At 48.1% G+C, this 17363-nt stretch overlaps 1 protein-coding gene across 2 annotated transcripts in view; it reads left to right on the top strand.

The window, feature by feature from the left end:
* yki (Transcriptional coactivator yki) overlaps window positions 1-17363 on the top strand; it is a 267393-nt gene that overhangs the window by 185577 nt on the left and 64453 nt on the right. The gene's annotated exons all lie outside the window — the stretch shown is intronic.

Here is a 17363-nt window from a genome sequence, read left to right as displayed (position 1 = left end):
AGTCACGCTCTTAAGTGTAGTAAGCAGGACATGGGGTTAGCTCAGATTACCCGGCTTGTTCTTTTTCCTACATTACGCCATGTACAATTGATGTGTTATAAGATTGCGACGCGTTTATCAGCAGGACTGTTGAAGATAACGCGGGTGATAAAGGTGGGTATCAGCGCCCGCCCGCCCGCTCGCTCTTGAATGAGTGTGGCTGGCCGGCCGGGCACGCTTGGCCCCCCTCCCACTGGGCCCGCCTGGACCAGTCGTGACGCATCTTGGTTATCTTGAGATGATTTCGGGGCTTAGTGTCCCCGCGGCCCGGTCCTCGACCAGGCCTCCACCCCCAGGAAGCAGCCCGTGACAGCTGACTAACTCCCAGGTACCTATTTTACTGCTAGGTAACACAGGGGGCATAGAGTGAAAGAAACTCTGCCCATTGTTTCTCGCCGGCGCCTGGGATCGAACCCAGGACCACAGGATCACAAGTCCAGCGTGCTGTCCGCTCGGCCGACCGGCTCCGGCACCATTACAGCTTCCACCAACAGTGCCACCACTAGTGCCACCACCAGAGCCACCAAGAGTGCCACCAACAGTGCCACCAACAGTGCCACCACTAGTGCCACCACCAGTGCCACCACTAGTGCCACCACCAGTGCCACCAACAGTGCCACCACTAGTGCCACCAACAGTGCCACCACTAGTGCCACCAACAGTGCCACCACTAGTGCCACCAACAGTGCCACCACCAGTGCCACCACCAGTGCCACCACCAGTGCCACCAACAGTGCCACCAACAGTGCCACCAACAGTGCCACCACCAGTACCACCAACAGTGCCACCAACAGTGCCACCAACAGTGCCACCAACAGTGCCACCAACAGTGCCACCAACAGTGCCACCACTAGTGCCACCAACAGTGCCACCACTAGTGCCACCAACAGTGCCACCAACAGTGCCACCACTAGTGCCACCACCAGTGCCACCAACAGTGCGAAGCTGAGTGTCAGTGCCACGTTCCTTCAGCAATCAATAAATGGCAGGTAGGGAGAGCCTCACACCCCATGGCACTCCTCTCTCTTCCTCGCACATAATGGCACTCCTCTCTCTCTTCCTCACACCCCATGGCACTCCTCTCTCTCTGCCTCACACCCCATGGCACTCCTCTCTCTCTGCCTCACACCCCATGGCACTCCTCTCTCTCTTCCTCACACCATGGCACTCCTCTCTTCCTCACACCCCATGGCACTCCTCTCTTCCTCACACACCATGGCACTCCTCTCTCTTCCTCACACACCATGGCACTCCTCTCTCTCTCTCTTCCTCACACCCCATGGCACTCCTCTCTCTTCCTCACATACCATGGCACTCCTCTCTCTTCCTCACATACCATGGCACTCCTCTCTCTCTCTTCCTCACACACCATGGCACTCCTCTCTGCCTCACACCCCATGGCACTCCTCTCTCTCTGCCTCACACCCCATGGCACTCCTCTCTCTCTGCCTCACACACCATGGCACTCCTCTCTCTCTGCCTCACACCCCATGGCACTCCTCTCTCTCTGCCTCACACACTATGGCACTCCTCTCTCTGCCTCACACACCATGGCACTCCTCTCTCTCTGCCTCACACACCATGGCACTCCTCTCTCTCTGCCTCACACCCCATGGCACTTCTCTCTGCCTCACACACCATGGCACTCCTCTCTCTGCCTCACACCCCATGGCACTCCTCTCTCTCTGCCTCACACACCATGGCACTCCTCTCTCTCTGCCTCACACCCCATGGCACTCCTCTCTCTCTGCCTCACACCCCATGGCACTCCTCTCTTTCTGCCTCACACACCATGGCACTCCTCTCTCTCTGCCTCACACACCATGGCACTCCTCTCTCTCTGCCTCACACACCATGGCACTCCTCTCTCTCTGCCTCACACCCCATGGCACTCCTCTCTCTCTGCCTCACACCCCATGGCACTCCTCTCTCTCTGCCTCACACCCCATGGCACTCCTCTCTCTCTGCCTCACACCCCATGGCACTCCTCTCTCTCTGCCTCACACACCATGGCACTCCTCTCTCTCTCTTCCTCACACCCCATGGCACTCCTCTCTCTCTTCCTCACACACCATGGCACTCCTCTCTCTCTCTGCCTCACACACCATGGCACTCCTCTCTCTCTCTGCCTCACACACCATGGCACTCCTCTCTCTCTGCCTCACACACCATGGCACTCCTCTCTCTCTCTTCCTCACACACCATGGCACTCCTCTCTCTCTCTTCCTCACACACCATGGCACTCCTCTCTCTCTCTTCCTCACACACCATGGCACTCCTCTCTCTCTGCCTCACACACCATGGCACTCCTCTCTCTCTCTCTTCCTCACACACCATGGCACTTCTCTCTCTCTGCCTCACACACCATGGCACTCCTCTCTTCCTCACACACCATGGCACTCCTCTCTCTCTTCCTCACACACCATGGCACTCCTCTCTCTCTTCCTCACACACCATGGCACTCCCTCACTCCTCCTCTCCTGGCACTCATCCCCAGAGTGCCTCTCATAATCACCATATGTGGTCGAGTGGTTAACAACCCTTCACACTACATATTGTCCACATGAGAGACCAACTACATGTAAAAAATATGAGACTGGAGAGTCTATTTATCTATTAGAGTGCCTATTTGTCTATTAAGCACAGGAAGGTAAGGGAACTATCAGGGGAGGGGGGGAAAGCGCCAAGCCATTACGACTGGATAGCACTGGGAAAGGATATCAGAATAAGGATTTGGGATGGGACGGGGGAAAGGAATGGTGCCCAATCAGTTATTAAATACAGGAAATACAAGTGCTCTGTGTAATCTACGACGATGGGAATGGGAAAGGTGGGAAAGGGAGAGGTAGGGAGATGGGAGAGGCAGCTAGATGGGAGAGGCAAGGGGATAGGAGAAGCAGCGGGATAGGCTTATGTCAAGTCAGGTGCGACACATCCGCCAGACAGGTGGGTAATGGAGACCTCGTCCCTATCCCCTGAAGGTAGGCTAGAGGAAAGGGGGCTGGAGGAAAGGGGGCTAGAGGAAAGGGGGCTAGAGGAAAGGGGGCTAGAAGAGAGAACCCACACTACCCTACTATCCCCCCTAACCCCCCCCCCCCTCCCCCCCAACCCCAGGGATCAAAGCTAACCCCCATCTTCCCCCAAACCCCAACCTGCCCCCTACCCCCTACCCCCCCACAACACAATTCTTGCCACCACCTGCTCAAGCTTGTCAACACGGCCTCCCCCCCCCCACCACCCCTCCCCAACCCTACAGAAACACCATCTCAACCCCCCCCCCCCCTCCCCCTCCTACTCATGTTCCCTTCACACCTGATCAAGAGCCACTCAACACAGCCCAATGGAACCTGCATCAGACTGTTCTTCCCTCACAAGAACAGTTCTCCTCCCACAAGAGCAGCTGAGAGAGAGAGCGTGCTCTAAAGAGCGCCAGAACCCGAGCTACTGTAGACCTACAGATCAACCCCCACTTCCTTGACCACAACCCCCCCTTCCCCCAAACCTCTTCAAGCCCCATAACCCATCATGAAGGAGCTATATATACCCCCACTTTCTCCATCAGTGATACCTGGTTGATGGGGTTCTGGGAGTTCTTCTACTCCCGCATCATATACTACTGGTAAATGTGACGCCGGGTTGTGGCGGAGCCATAACCTGGCTCTTGGGGAAGGTACCCGCTGGTGTACCCGCTGGTGTACCCGCTGGTATACCCGCTGGTTCACCACCTGGTGTACCCGCTGGTTCACCACCTGGTGTACCCGCTGGTTCACCACCTGGTGTACCCGCTGGTGTACCCGCTGCTTCACCACCTGGTGTACCCGCTGGTTCACCACCTGGTGTACCCGCTGGTTCACCACCTGGTGTACCCGCTGGTTCACCACCTGGTGTACCCGCTGGTTTACCACCTGGTGTACCCGCTGGTTCACCACCTGATGTACCCGCTGGTGTACCCGCTGGTTCACCACCTGATGTACCCGCTGGTTCACCACCTGGTGTACCCGCTGGTTTACCACCTGGTGTACCCGCTGGTTTACCACCTGGTGTACCCGCTGGTTTACCACCTGGTGTACCGGCTACTCATCCTCACACTAATTCTTCTAGATTTGTACGTGACTGTGAGGCCAGCGTATAAATTGAATGCCGTTTACTGAAAATATACGCGTTTCTGAGCGAAGTATGATGGATCTCCTTAGGTTAGGTGTGTGGTGCGCGTGTATGGTGTGTAAGTGTACATCTTGAGGGGGTTCTCACGTCGCAAGGACGGGCTGGACGCCTAGTTATGAACCGATTACAACGGTTCCTGAACCGCTTGTGTGCCTCTAACTCTTTCAACCACCGCCCACGGAGATGGGAATAGGGTGCATAATAAAGAACTTGGAGGCCAGAGTAAGAGTTGAGGTGGGTGGCATCTATGATAGTGGTTACCTTGACCTTACCTTGAGGTGCTTCCGGGGCTTAGCGTCCTCGCGGCCCGGTCATCGACCAGGCCTCCTGGTTGCTGGACTAGTGTTGTGTAGGTTCACCGCCCCGGTGGTTCTAACGCCACGCGCTGCCTCAGTGTTTACATTTTCGTGAATACATCACAGTATTTGAATGGAATAACTTGGATGTTCTCAAGTTGGGTTAATTAGGTTGTTCCTAAGAAGGTTAAAATGTTGAGGATTGCGCAGGATAGTGGCTCTGGCGCCCTGTACTTTACTAGGTAGCCTCATGCGTGTTCCCGTTTCATGATTACTGTCCTGTCTCTGACCTGTTCCTCCTGTAGCCTAGCCCTCGTCCCTCTGTCCACACTCTAGTTCGTCCTTCTGTCCACACCCTCATTCGTCCCCCCCCCCCCCCGTCATCCACGCTACTGTAATAATCAGTATGTGGATGCAAGGGTGGAAGCTCCCACTACCATCTACCCCTGCTAAGATGAGTGTAAACATTTTCAATTGGGTGTTTTGCGTAGAGTGGCGAGGGTCAGGTCTGGGGCGGACAGGCGGCGGTGTCCAGCCTTCACGTTATTGTTTTCCTGGGTTGGGGAAAATACTTCTCTTTCATCTCTGCTCTCATCCTTGGTTCGTAAGTCTGTTTCCTGTTTTTCTTTGTTATGTCTTCACTTCCTTTCCCCCTCCCTCCCCCTACTCCTCCCCAAGCATATAATCCTCACTGCTCCTTCACTCACCTACCAGTCTCCTCTCTCCCCCCTCCCCCTCACTCTCTCCCAGCTCCCCCCTCACACTCTCCCATCTCCCCCCTCACACTCTCCCATCTCCCCCCTCCCCTCCCTCCCAGCTCCCCCCTCACTCCCCTGTTTACCGCAGCTTCCGTTGGTCTTGCCATGCTGCTGCTGCCTCTCTCTCTCCCTGTTATTATTGTTGTTGTGGAAGATTTGGCCACCACAAGAGGTGGCACGGGCATGAATAGCCCACAATCTCCTGCCCTACACCAACCAGGTATTTATAGTGAGTGTGGCCTAGATTCATGGGGGTAGAGGAGAGGTGGGTGCGGTATGGTCAACAGCCTCTCTGCGCTTGGCTTTATTTAGTGTTCTCCTACCAACATGAGACGAGATACATCCCCGCTCCTGTGCCAGGTAAGTCTACTACGGGCTACTTGGAACTTTTTGTTCCTAGAAGCTGAATCTTAAACAACAACATACCAACATGAACTACAAAGAACGTCATATGTCGCTCGCATGCGCTACATAAGGCCTAAAAATTGTCGTACTAGAACTTGGAAGCGGTCCTCTGGTAGGTTAGGAAAGGGCATTTTCAATTGACAGTTTTTTTTACGTTGGGGAAACCTTAGGAGGACGGGATGCTCCTACAAGCACGTTCTCCTAGGTAATTAGGCGTCTCCTGTAGGCCTACCTAAAATTTGATGTAAAAGGAAGGTTTCAATTAAAATTGGACACAGAGTGGGCAACCCCCCCCCCCACTTCCCCCATCTGGTGGTCATTTTTAAACTGGAATTAAATCTTAGGTGGGGGGGGGGACCATGACTACTATGGTGGAAGTTAACGTGTGTGGCCCACTGCTGCTTCTGGAAGTTTGGAGCTGAAGTTACTATTTTCCTTATTTCTAAAATCTTGATAGGGGGAAACTACTACAAAAAACAGTTGTATGGATGTCTTGGTTGAGGCTTGGGTTAGGGCCTGGGTTAGGGCCTGGTTAAGGCTTGGGTTAGGGCCTGGTTGAGGCCTGGGTTAGGGCCTGGTCGAGGCTTGGGTTAGGGCCTGGTTGAGGCTTGGGTTAGGGCCTGGGTTAGGGCCTGGTTGAGGCTTGGGTTAGGGCCTGGTTGAGGCCTGGGTTAGGGCCTGGGTTAGGGCCTGGTTGAGGCCTGGGTTAAGGCCTGGGTTAGGGCCTGGTTGAGGCCTGGGTTAGGGCCTGGTTGAGGCCCTAACCAAGTCCAAACCAAACTACTATACGTCCAAATTTCATCGTTTGTTAGTTTAGGCTTGTGGTGAGGTGGTGACGTTGGCTTGGGTCAGGTGCTCTTCTCTCACAACATATTTCCGTTTATTATCTCAGACGTTGTTACGAGTCTATATTTACTTCAAAGTAAATCATCTAAGTTTGCGAAAAATGGTAGAACTGCTTTGAAATCGGTGAATGTTGCCTTGCGCCCACCGTTGTTTTGGTAATGTGGTGTTGTTAACGCCTCTGTGCGTTATCTTGTGAAAACCTCGCAATGATGACTTGAAATCTTAAATACTTGTTTATGATCATAAAACTGAGCTTGTGCTTGTCATTGAACAGCGTTGCCAAATTTGAGCTGTTGTTTATTTTTTGTGAGAATTACCAGGAGTGTGACTGGTAGCCCCTGATCACAACCTGGCTAATAACTCCACCCATAACAACCCAACCCATAACGATATGCTCCTCTTCCTTCCCATTCTTGTTTCTTCCCTCCCTTTCCCTTCCCTTCAATTCAATTACTGCCTTCTCCTTCTATTCTTAGTTATCCACTATACTCTCATTGAAACCCCCAAAACCACACTGCAACTTCGTGTCATTTTGTTCCTACGAATAATCACTATATCACCTCACCCAATAGAGTATAAGTACGATGAATTTGTGTGCAAGTTAAGTCTTTTTGAAAATGTAATAAGCATTGCGAAACGCGTTCAGGCGTCAGACCATAAATAAAAATGAATTTTGGAGAATTGATATTTCCATTACCACCGACAGTGAAGAAAAACATAAGAAATATTGAGAAAATTCGTGTTAGAATTATTAATCTTGCCTTTTTGGTCATATTCAACAACATATGTTTACAAGAAAGACTGCTACTAAAATATACTTTATAATTATATATATATATATATATATATGTCGTACCTAGTAGCCAGAACGCACTTCTCAGCCTACTATGCAAGGCCCGATTTGCCTAATAAGCCAAGTTTTCTTGAATTAATTGTTTTTCGACTACCTAACCTAACCTAACCTAACTTTTTCGGCTACCTAACCTAACCTAACCTATAAAGATAGGATAGGTTAGGTTAGGTAGGGTTGGTTAGGTTCGGTCATATATCTACGTCAATTTTAACTCCAATAAAAAAAAATTGACCTCATACATAATGAAATGGGTAGCTTTATCATTTCATAAGGAAAAAATTAGAGAAAATATATTAATTCCGGAAAACTTGGCTTATTAGGCAAATCGGGCCTTGCATAGTAGGCTGAGAAGTGCGTTCTGGCTACTAGGTACGACATATATATATATATGTATATATATATAAATAAATAATGTCGTACCTAGTAGCCAGAACGCACTTCTCAGCCTACTATGCAAGGCCCGATTTGCCTTATAAGCCAAGTTTTCACGAATTAATTGTTTTTCGACAATTACAAGTTAGTAACCTAACTTTTTCGGCTACCTAACCTAACCTAACCTATAAAGATAGGTTAGGTTAGGTAGGGTTGGTTAGGTTCGGTCATATATCTACGTTAATTTTAACTCCAATAAAAAGAAATGACCTCATACATAATGAAATGGGTAGCTTTATCATTTCACGAGAAAAAAATTAGAGAAAATATATTAATTCAGGAAAACTTAACATATATATATATATATATATATATATATATATATATATATATATATATATATATATATATATATATATATATATATATATATATATATATATATATATATATATAATATAGAATGGAATGGGATGGAAATACTATCCTCGTATGTCTAAGATTGAATACACATAGATGATATTTTAATTATTTTCAATTTTACAACTTTATTCCGTAAATGGCTAACATCAGCTCCAATTGTTAGATTCGTTATTACATACGACTATTGCCACATTTTATGTAAATATTTACATTGTAACTTTAAGAACATTTGATAGTATGGCGGAATGCCGGCGTAGGAGACTGGTGGAATGCATAGTGGAGAGTACCACTCTTTGGTGGAGTGCATCTAGTTGGTGCGGAGTGACTGGGTGTGTGGGGCTCTTTGTTGGTGGCAGGAATGAGTGCCTCCCCCCCCCCATACATCCCACCTGTCCACACAACACACATTAGCCCCCCCTTCCCCTCCTCCTCTCCCTTCCCCTCCTCTTCTCCCTTCCCCTCTCTCTCCACCCCTTCCCAGTGTTCCCTGGACCTTAGCGTCCATTCGTAGAAGAGAACATACACCGTTGCGTCGAGTGTGACGGACTGTTAGGAACTATTTGCCTGGGTTTAAAAGGCGTGGAGGAAATTGCTTCGACGTATTCCGGTAGGGAAGTGTTGGCGTTACTCTGGAGGTAGAGTGTAGAGGGTTGACCTTGCCTTGAAATCTTAATAGATTTCAGTAACCTAAGTTACTTAGGGGGCCAGATTCACGAAGAAGTTACGCAAGTACTTACGAACCTGTACATCGTTTCTCAATCTTTGGCGGCTTTGTTTCCAATTATTAAACAGTTAATGAGCTCCGAAGCATCAGGAGGCTGTTTATAACAATAACAACAGTTGATTGGGAAGTTTTCATGCTTGTAAACTGTTTAATAAATTTAACCAAAGCCGTCAAAGATTGAGGAAAGATGTACACGTTCGTAAGTACTTGCGTAAGCGCTTTCGTGAATCTGGCCCCAGAACTTGGCGGTTTCCAGTATCTGGAGGACATCTTCGTGTATGGGTTTATATAGCGTGGCCGTCCTGTGTCACCAAGTGTGTGTGTATCTTGTTACAAAAGCAGAATACCGTGGAAATGTTCCTTTACCAGAGGGTAAAGCATGGACGTAGGTTAACAAAATCATTGGTGAAGAAAGTGTTGACCTATTCCTTTTTTTTTCCCCCCCCATCAACCGTTACCTGGTTGATGGGGTTCTGGGAGTTCTTCTACTCCCCAAGCCCGGAGTTTATACACGTGTAATTAAGATTAATACATGTGAAGTTTTGCCTGGGAATCACCAGCCGAAGAGTCTGATCACAGGTCATTATACTCACAAGGGTTAGATGTTTAAGGTGAAGAACTGCACACGGTAAAATAAAGGTACCTGTACCAGTAAAATAGGTACCTGGGTGTTAGTCAGCTGTCACGCGCTGCTCCCTGGGGGGTGGAGGCCTGGTCGAGGACCGGGCCGCGGGGACACTAAAGCCCCGAAATCATCTCAAGATAACCTCTCAAGATTACCTGTGTACCTACGGGGCTCTATAGACGATGATTTGGGATTGAGCAGACAGTACTGGAAGTGAACGTGTTCGCTCTCTGACGTCACATAACAGGTAGCTGAATTTGAAAAAAAGTGTTGAGGATTGCTACAATACTATTGGGAAATGTTAGAGCACTAAGCTGAGGGGCCTCGTAGCCTGGTGGATAGCGCGCAGGACTCGTAATTCTGTGGCGCGGGTTCGATTCCCGCACCAGGCAGAAACAAATGGGCAAAGTTTCTTTCACTCTGAATGCCCCTGTTACCTAGCAGTAAATAGGTACCTGGGAGTTAGTCAGCTGTCACGGGCTGCTTCCTGGGGGTGGAGGCCTGGTCGTGGACCGGGCCGCGGGGACACTAAAAAGCCCCGAAATCATCTCAAGATAAGCTATAAGAACATCTAGAACACAACTTTGGAACAAGAGTGACCAGATGGATATGATTACTACAGACAATACACTCATACATAGGTGGAAATCTGAATCACAAACGAGTTGATGAAACCTGAAGGTAATTAGGAATTACATTCATCACACTCCATAGTGCTGACCGTTCCCATCCCCATGACTGGTGAAGGAGACCACAGAGCTACTCTTGTTGTTATAGGAGACCACAGAGCTACTCTTGTTGTTATAGGAGACCACAGAGCTACTCTTGTTGTTATAGGAGACCACAGAGTTACTCTTGTTGTTATAGGAGACCACAGAGCTACTCTTGTTGTTATAGGAGACCACAGAGTTACTCTTGTTGTTATAGGAGACCACAGAGTTACTCTTGTTGTTATAGGAGACCACAGAGCTACTCTTGTTGTTATAGGAGACCACAGAGTTACTCTTGTTGTTATAGGAGACCACAGAGTTACTCTTGTTGTTATAGGAGACCACAGAGCTACTCTTGTTGTTATAGGAGACCACAGAGCTACTCTTGTTGTTATAGGAGACCACAGAGTTACTCTTGTTGTTATAGGAGACCACAGAGTTACTCTTGTTGTTATAGGAGACCACAGAGTTACTCTTGTTGTTATAGGAGACCACAGAGCTACTCTTGTTGTTATAGGAGACCACAGAGCTACTCTTGTTGTTATAGGAGACCACAGAGCTACTCTTGTTGTTATAGGAGACCACAGAGCTACTCTTGTTGTTATAGGAGACCACAGAGCTACTCTTATTGTTATAGATTCAGCTACTCGGAACAAGTTCCAAGTAGCACGGGCTATGGTGAGCCCGTAGTGGACTTACCTAGCACCCCGTTCATGGAGGACAGAAGAAAATGTATATATGCTGGTTAGCATTGTAAATGTGTGGCCACGTCTGTGGTAGAAAATAATAATAATAAAAAAAAAAACCAGGAGCGGTGCCGTCGCAGAGTTACTGTCACCCATTAACTAACGTTTTCAATAAACGTTCGAGACTGGAAACTTCCCAGAATTGTGGGGAAAAAAAGGCCTACTTAGTCGGGGCGCCTGACAGCTGAGTGGACAGCGCATCGGATTCGTAGTCCTGAGGTTCTGTGTTCGATCCCCGGTGGAGGCGGAGACAAATGGGCAAAATGTTTCTTTCACCCTGATGCCCCTGTTACCTAGCAGTAAATTGGTACCTGGGAGTTAGACAGCTGCTACGGGGCTGCTTCCTTGGGGGGGGGGGGTGTAACAAAAAGGAGGCCTAGTCGAGGACCGGGCCTCTGGAACGCTAAGCCCCGAAATCATCTCAAAATAACCTCAAGATAATCCCCCATATTACAAAAAAATGGGGGGGAGGGGGTGAAGAAACCTGAGACAGTAAATACCTGAGACAGTAAATACCTGAGACAGTAAATACCTGAGACAGTAAATACCTGAGACAGTAAATACCTGAGACAGTAAATACCTGAGACAGTAAATACCTGAGACAGTAAATACCTGAGACAGTAAATACCTGAGACAGTAAATACCTGAGACAGTAAATACCTGAGACAGTAAATACCTGAGACAGTAAATACCTGAGACAGTAAATACCTGAGACAGTAAATACCTGAGACAGTAAATACCTGAGACAGTAAATACCTGAGACAGTAAATACCTGAGACAGTAAATACCTGAGACAGTAAATACCTGAGACAGTAAATACCTGAGACAGTAAATACCTGAGACAGTAAATACCTGAGACAGTAAATACCTGAGACAGTAAATACCTGAGACAGTAAATACCTGAGACAGTAAATACCTGAGACAGTAAATTAGAGAGCGGTGTAGCCGATATTGCGTGTAAAGTGCGGGAGAAAGTAATCAGGTTGAGAATAATTGAACAGCTGGAGAGGATAAACGGTGTACCAAAAGGCCAACTTGAATTTAGAAGGAAAAATCGTGCGTGTCAAAATTGACATATTTTAGTTCCCTTGTCATAGAACTAAGACACAATGAAGAAGGCTGGATAGACTGTATTTTTCTTAGTAAAACAAGAAAAATTGATTATGTTCTTTATGAAAGGCTTAATCTTAGTCTTAAGACTTAAGATTAAGTCTTAAAAGACTTAAGATTAAGTCTTAAAAGTCTTAATCTTAAGTCTTAAAAGTCTTAATCTTAAGTCTTAAAAGTCTTAATCTTAACGATTGCAGAGAACACAAAGATAACAAGGAAGGAAAAGTGACAACCTGAGCGCTCGGGATTCGTAGTCCTAAGGTTTCGGGTTCGAACCCCGGCGGAGGCGGAAACAAATGAGCAGTTTCTTTTCACCCTGGTGCACCTGTTCACCTAGCAGTAAATAGGTATCCGGGAGTTAGACAGCTGCTACGGCCTGCTTCCAGGGCCGCGGGGACGCTAAGCCCCCGAAATCAGTCTCATCGAAATCATGCAATCTCCGTGGTGTAGTGGTAAGACACTCGCCTGGCGTTCCGCGAGCGCTAAGTCATGGGTTCGTATCCTGGCCGGGGAGGATTTACTGGGCGCAATTCCTTAACTGTAGCCTCTGTTTAACACAACAGTAAAATGTGTACTTGGATGAAAAAACGATTCTTCGCGGCAGGGAATCGTATTCCAGGGACCATAGGATTAAGGACTTGCCCGAAACGCTACGCGTACTAGTGGCTGTACAAGAATGTAACAACTCTTGTATATATCTCCAAAAAAAAAAAAAAAAAAAAAAAAATCATCTCAAGATAACATCCAGGAGTGGACACAGACGACAACTAGAACAAGATTTATGTTTAAGGAAATTAAGATGGGAAAAGTGGGTAAAGAAGACCAAGAATGTCTACAGCATAAGAACTACAGGAGTCTGATAAAAGGAGAGGGCGGGGATGTGGTTCCAACCCTGTAGACACGAGTGTTCCAACACTGTAGACACGAGTGTTCCAACACTGTAGACACGAGTGTTCCAACACTGTAGACACGAGTGTTCCAACACTGTAGACACGAGTGTTCCAACACTGTAGACACGAGTGTTCCAACACTGTAGACACGAGTGTTCCAACACTGTAGACACGAGTGTTCCAACACTGTAGACACGAGTGTTCCAACACTGTAGACACGAGTGTTCCAACACTGTAGACACGAGTGTTCCAACACTGTAGACACGAGTGTTCCAACACTGTAGACACGAGTGTTCCAACACTGTAGACACGAGTGTTCCAACACTGTAACCACAAGATCCAACACTGTAGACACGAGTGTTCCAACACTGTAGACACGAGTGTTCCAACACTGTAGACACGAGTGTTCCAACACTGTAGACACGAGTGTTCCAACACTGTAGACACGAGTGTTCCAACACTGTAGACACGAGTGTTCCAACACTGTAGACACGAGTGTTCCAACACTGTAGACACGAGTGTTCCAACACTGTAGACACGAGTGTTCCAACACTGTAGACACGAGTGTTCCAACACTGTAGACACGAGTGTTCCAACACTGTAGACACGAGTGTTCCAACACTGTAGACACGAGTGTTCCAACACTGTAGACACGAGTGTTCCAACACTGTAGACACGAGTGTTCCAACACTGTAGACACGAGTGTTCCAACACTGTAGACACGAGGGTTCCAACACTGTAGACACGAGGGTTCCAACACTGTAGACACGAGGGTTCCAACACTGTAGACACGAGGGTTCCAACACTGTAGACACGAGGGTTCCAACACTGTAGACACGAGGGTTCCAACACTGTAGACACGAGGGTTCCAACACTGTAGACACGAGGGTTCCAACACTGTAGACACGAGGGTTCCAACACTGTAGACACGAGGGTTCCAACACTGTAGACACGAGGGTTCCAACACTGTAGACACGAGGGTTCCAACACTGTAGACACGAGGGTTCCAACACTGTAGACACGAGGGTTCCAACACTGTAGACACGAGGGTTCCAACACTGTAGACACGAGGGTTCCAACACTGTAGACACGAGGGTTCCAACACTGTAGACACGAGGGTTCCAACACTGTAGACACGAGGGTTCCAACACTGTAGACACGAGGGTTCCAACACTGTAGACACGAGGGTTCCAACACTGTAGACACGAGGGTTCCAACACTGTAGACACGAGGGTTCCAACACTGTAGACACGAGGGTTCCAACACTGTAGACACGAGGGTTCCAACACTGTAGACACGAGGGTTCCAACACTGTAGACACGAGGGTTCCAACACTGTAGACACGAGTGTTCCAACACTGTAGACACGAGTGTTCCAACACTGTAGACACGAGTGTTCCAACACTGTAGACACGAGTGTTCCAACACTGTAGACACGAGTGTTCCAACACTGTAGACACGAGGGTTCCAACACTGTAAACACAAGTGTTCCAACACTGTAGACACAAGGGTTCCAACACTGTAGACACAAGTGTTCCAACACTGTAGACACAAGGGTTCCAACACTGTAGACACAAGGGTTCCAACACTGTAGACACAAGTGTTCCAACACTGTAGACACAAGGGTTCCAACACTGTAGACACAAGGGTTCCAACACTGTAGACACGAGGGTTCCAACACTGTAGACACAACACAGTGTAGTTGTCTCTCCAGAGGCACAACCACTTCGCCTCAACTAGTATAGCACAAATTACAATGAAATAGACAAATATTTTAACAAAGAAACCGTCCAGCCGCCAAGATAACTGGACCCCAAAGAGTGTTCAACTCTAATAGAACAAGTTCTCGTGAATTAAAAATACAATTCGTGTTCTCTTTTGAGGTACATACTAAAAAAAGTTTATCCCCCCCCCCCCCCCCACTTCCACTTTCTCGCCACGCACCATGAGAATCTGTGTTGTCTTGGCCGACGTTGTTGTTGTTGTTTTTAAGATTCAGCTACTGGGAACAAAGTTCCAAGTAGCACGGGCTATGGTGAGCCCCGTAGTGGACTTACCTGGCACAGGAGCGCTGGGGCTGTAACTGCTTGGCTTACTAAGAGGAAGTTAGTGCAGCTTCTCCTTGCTCAAGCCTCCTCAAGGGGTGGCCTCGTGTAGTAGGAAAATAAGAGGTTTTGAGTTGTGTATCAAGGCATAGGAAGTTGTGTGGTTGATAGGCGAGGAATATGGAGGTGGTGGTGGAACTGATGGTGATTGTGATGATGGATTGTGCACTGAGTAACTCCTCCAGTCATCACGCTGTCTTACCCCCCTCCCCTCCCTCCCTCCCTCTACCAGTCTAGGTTACATGTACTTCACTGCTATTGTTCTGAATGCCATAACTGGAAATTGTATTTTCGAAGGCTTTATTGCCTGTGTGAGAGGAAGCAGTTGGTGTGAAGGTTGTGTGATGACGGAGCATGACACCGAGAGTGAGAGTTATCTCATTATGCTTAGTGTCTGATCTTGGACATCTAAGACAGGCAGAGGAGGTGTCACGCTTACCTTGCTGGCTGCCCGCCACCTCCTACTGCCGCTGCTCCTTGCCCACCACCCCTGCTGCTCCTTGCCCACCACCCCTGCTGCTACCTGCCCACCACCCCTGCTGCTACCTGCCCACCACCCCTGCTGCTACCTGCCCACCGCCCCCTGCTGCTACCTGCCCACCACCCCTGCTGCTACCTGCCCACCGCCCCCTGCTGATGCTGGCAGGTGTGGTGGCAGGTCAGGTGAGGCTCGGATACTTCAGGTCATCAAAAACTCGCTTTGCCTACCTGACCTTTCACATATGGGTCACAAGCCCCGGGCCTCAGGACTAAGCTCATTGACTGATCTGTGGGGGAGTGGGGAGTGAAGTGGAACTGGTATGAGGGGGAGGGATATGATAACCTATACTTGGTGACTGTGTAGGTAGGTGACCTGACTTGATATAGGGTTGGTGTGACCTGACTTGATATAGGGTTGGTGTGACCTGACTTGATACAGGGTTGGTGACCTGACTTGATATAAGGTTGGTGTGACCTGACTTGATATAGGGTTGGTGACCTGACTTGATATAGGGTTGGAGTGACCTGACTTGATATAGGGTTGGAGTGACCTGACTTGATATAGGGTTGGTGACCTGACTTGATATAGGGTTGGAGTGACCTGACTTGATATAGGGTTGGTGTGACCTGACTTGATCTAAGGTTGGTGTGACCTGACTTGATCTAAGGTTGGTGTGACCTGACCTGATCTAAGGTTGGTGTGACCTGACCTGATCTAAGATGGGGGTTGACCTGACTTGATCTAGGGTTAGGGATGGGATGAGGGGTGTTACAGGTTGTACCGTGACACTCCGACCCGTTGTGGTGGTGATAATCGCATCACAAAGCGTCACCACGTGAATGTTGCTCATTCTTCAGAGTTGTAGTTAATGAATATTCACTGAAGCAATACAGGGTGAATTGTGACAGTTTTAAGCCCTCTAATATATATATATATATTATATATATATAATATATATATATATAATGTATATGTATATGTTATATATATATGTATATATATATATATGTCTCTATCAATAATCTTTTGTAAAACAAGTGATTCAATAAGAGGCTTACAAGGCACTTTACATCCATGGTGAGTCGCAGTTACTAGTCTTGCTCCACACCCACCCAACTGGGCGGCAGCTTTACAGTCATGTGCAGGCTGCACCTACAGTAAGCACATTTTGGATTCTGCGCCAAGATTCCTGACAGTACATCATTATGAATGAAGTACTTACACATTTCTCGGACTTCATTGACGGTGTTGTTTCCGATTTTCGATTTTTCGCATTCCATTATATAATGACGTAAAGTATGCGAGTAGTTCTGCTGAGAGAGTTTACATTGTGTCAAATCTACATCAGCAGATGTTGCAAACTCCCTGAGGTACTTGTAGCCGAGCCTAACTAAGCCTAGCAGTGGTGACATCTAGAAGTCTGCTAACCTTACTGGATGACCCATAGACGTGAGGTTCTTCCTGCATATAATAGAATGATGATAGATGGAGTAACTGGTGTGAATTTCACTTTGCCACACCATCTGAGGAGCCATTAATGCTATGTAATGCGGGTCGAGTCGTTGCTTGGTTCCGCGAGATGCTTACTGGTAAGGACTGGACATTAACACCGACGTCGCCTTGTTTTGCTGAAGGAGACTGGGTCTCTCTAGCCGAGGTCCGCTCTCTCTCTCTCTGCTCTGATGACACCTGTCAGCTGGCCGAGCCCTAGGCTCTATTCCCATGACGGCTGAGGCCCAGGTAGGTGCCCTGTGATTGGTGGTTGTCTAACCATGCACCATTTTAAAGGACTGACACCATACTGTATGTACACTTGG

This window comes from Procambarus clarkii, chromosome 30 (assembly GCF_040958095.1).
Source record: "Procambarus clarkii isolate CNS0578487 chromosome 30, FALCON_Pclarkii_2.0, whole genome shotgun sequence".
Classification (NCBI taxonomy): domain Eukaryota; kingdom Metazoa; phylum Arthropoda; class Malacostraca; order Decapoda; family Cambaridae; genus Procambarus; species Procambarus clarkii.
Note: the sequence above shows the minus strand (reverse complement) of the source record. Positions and strands in the feature narration are given on the sequence as shown.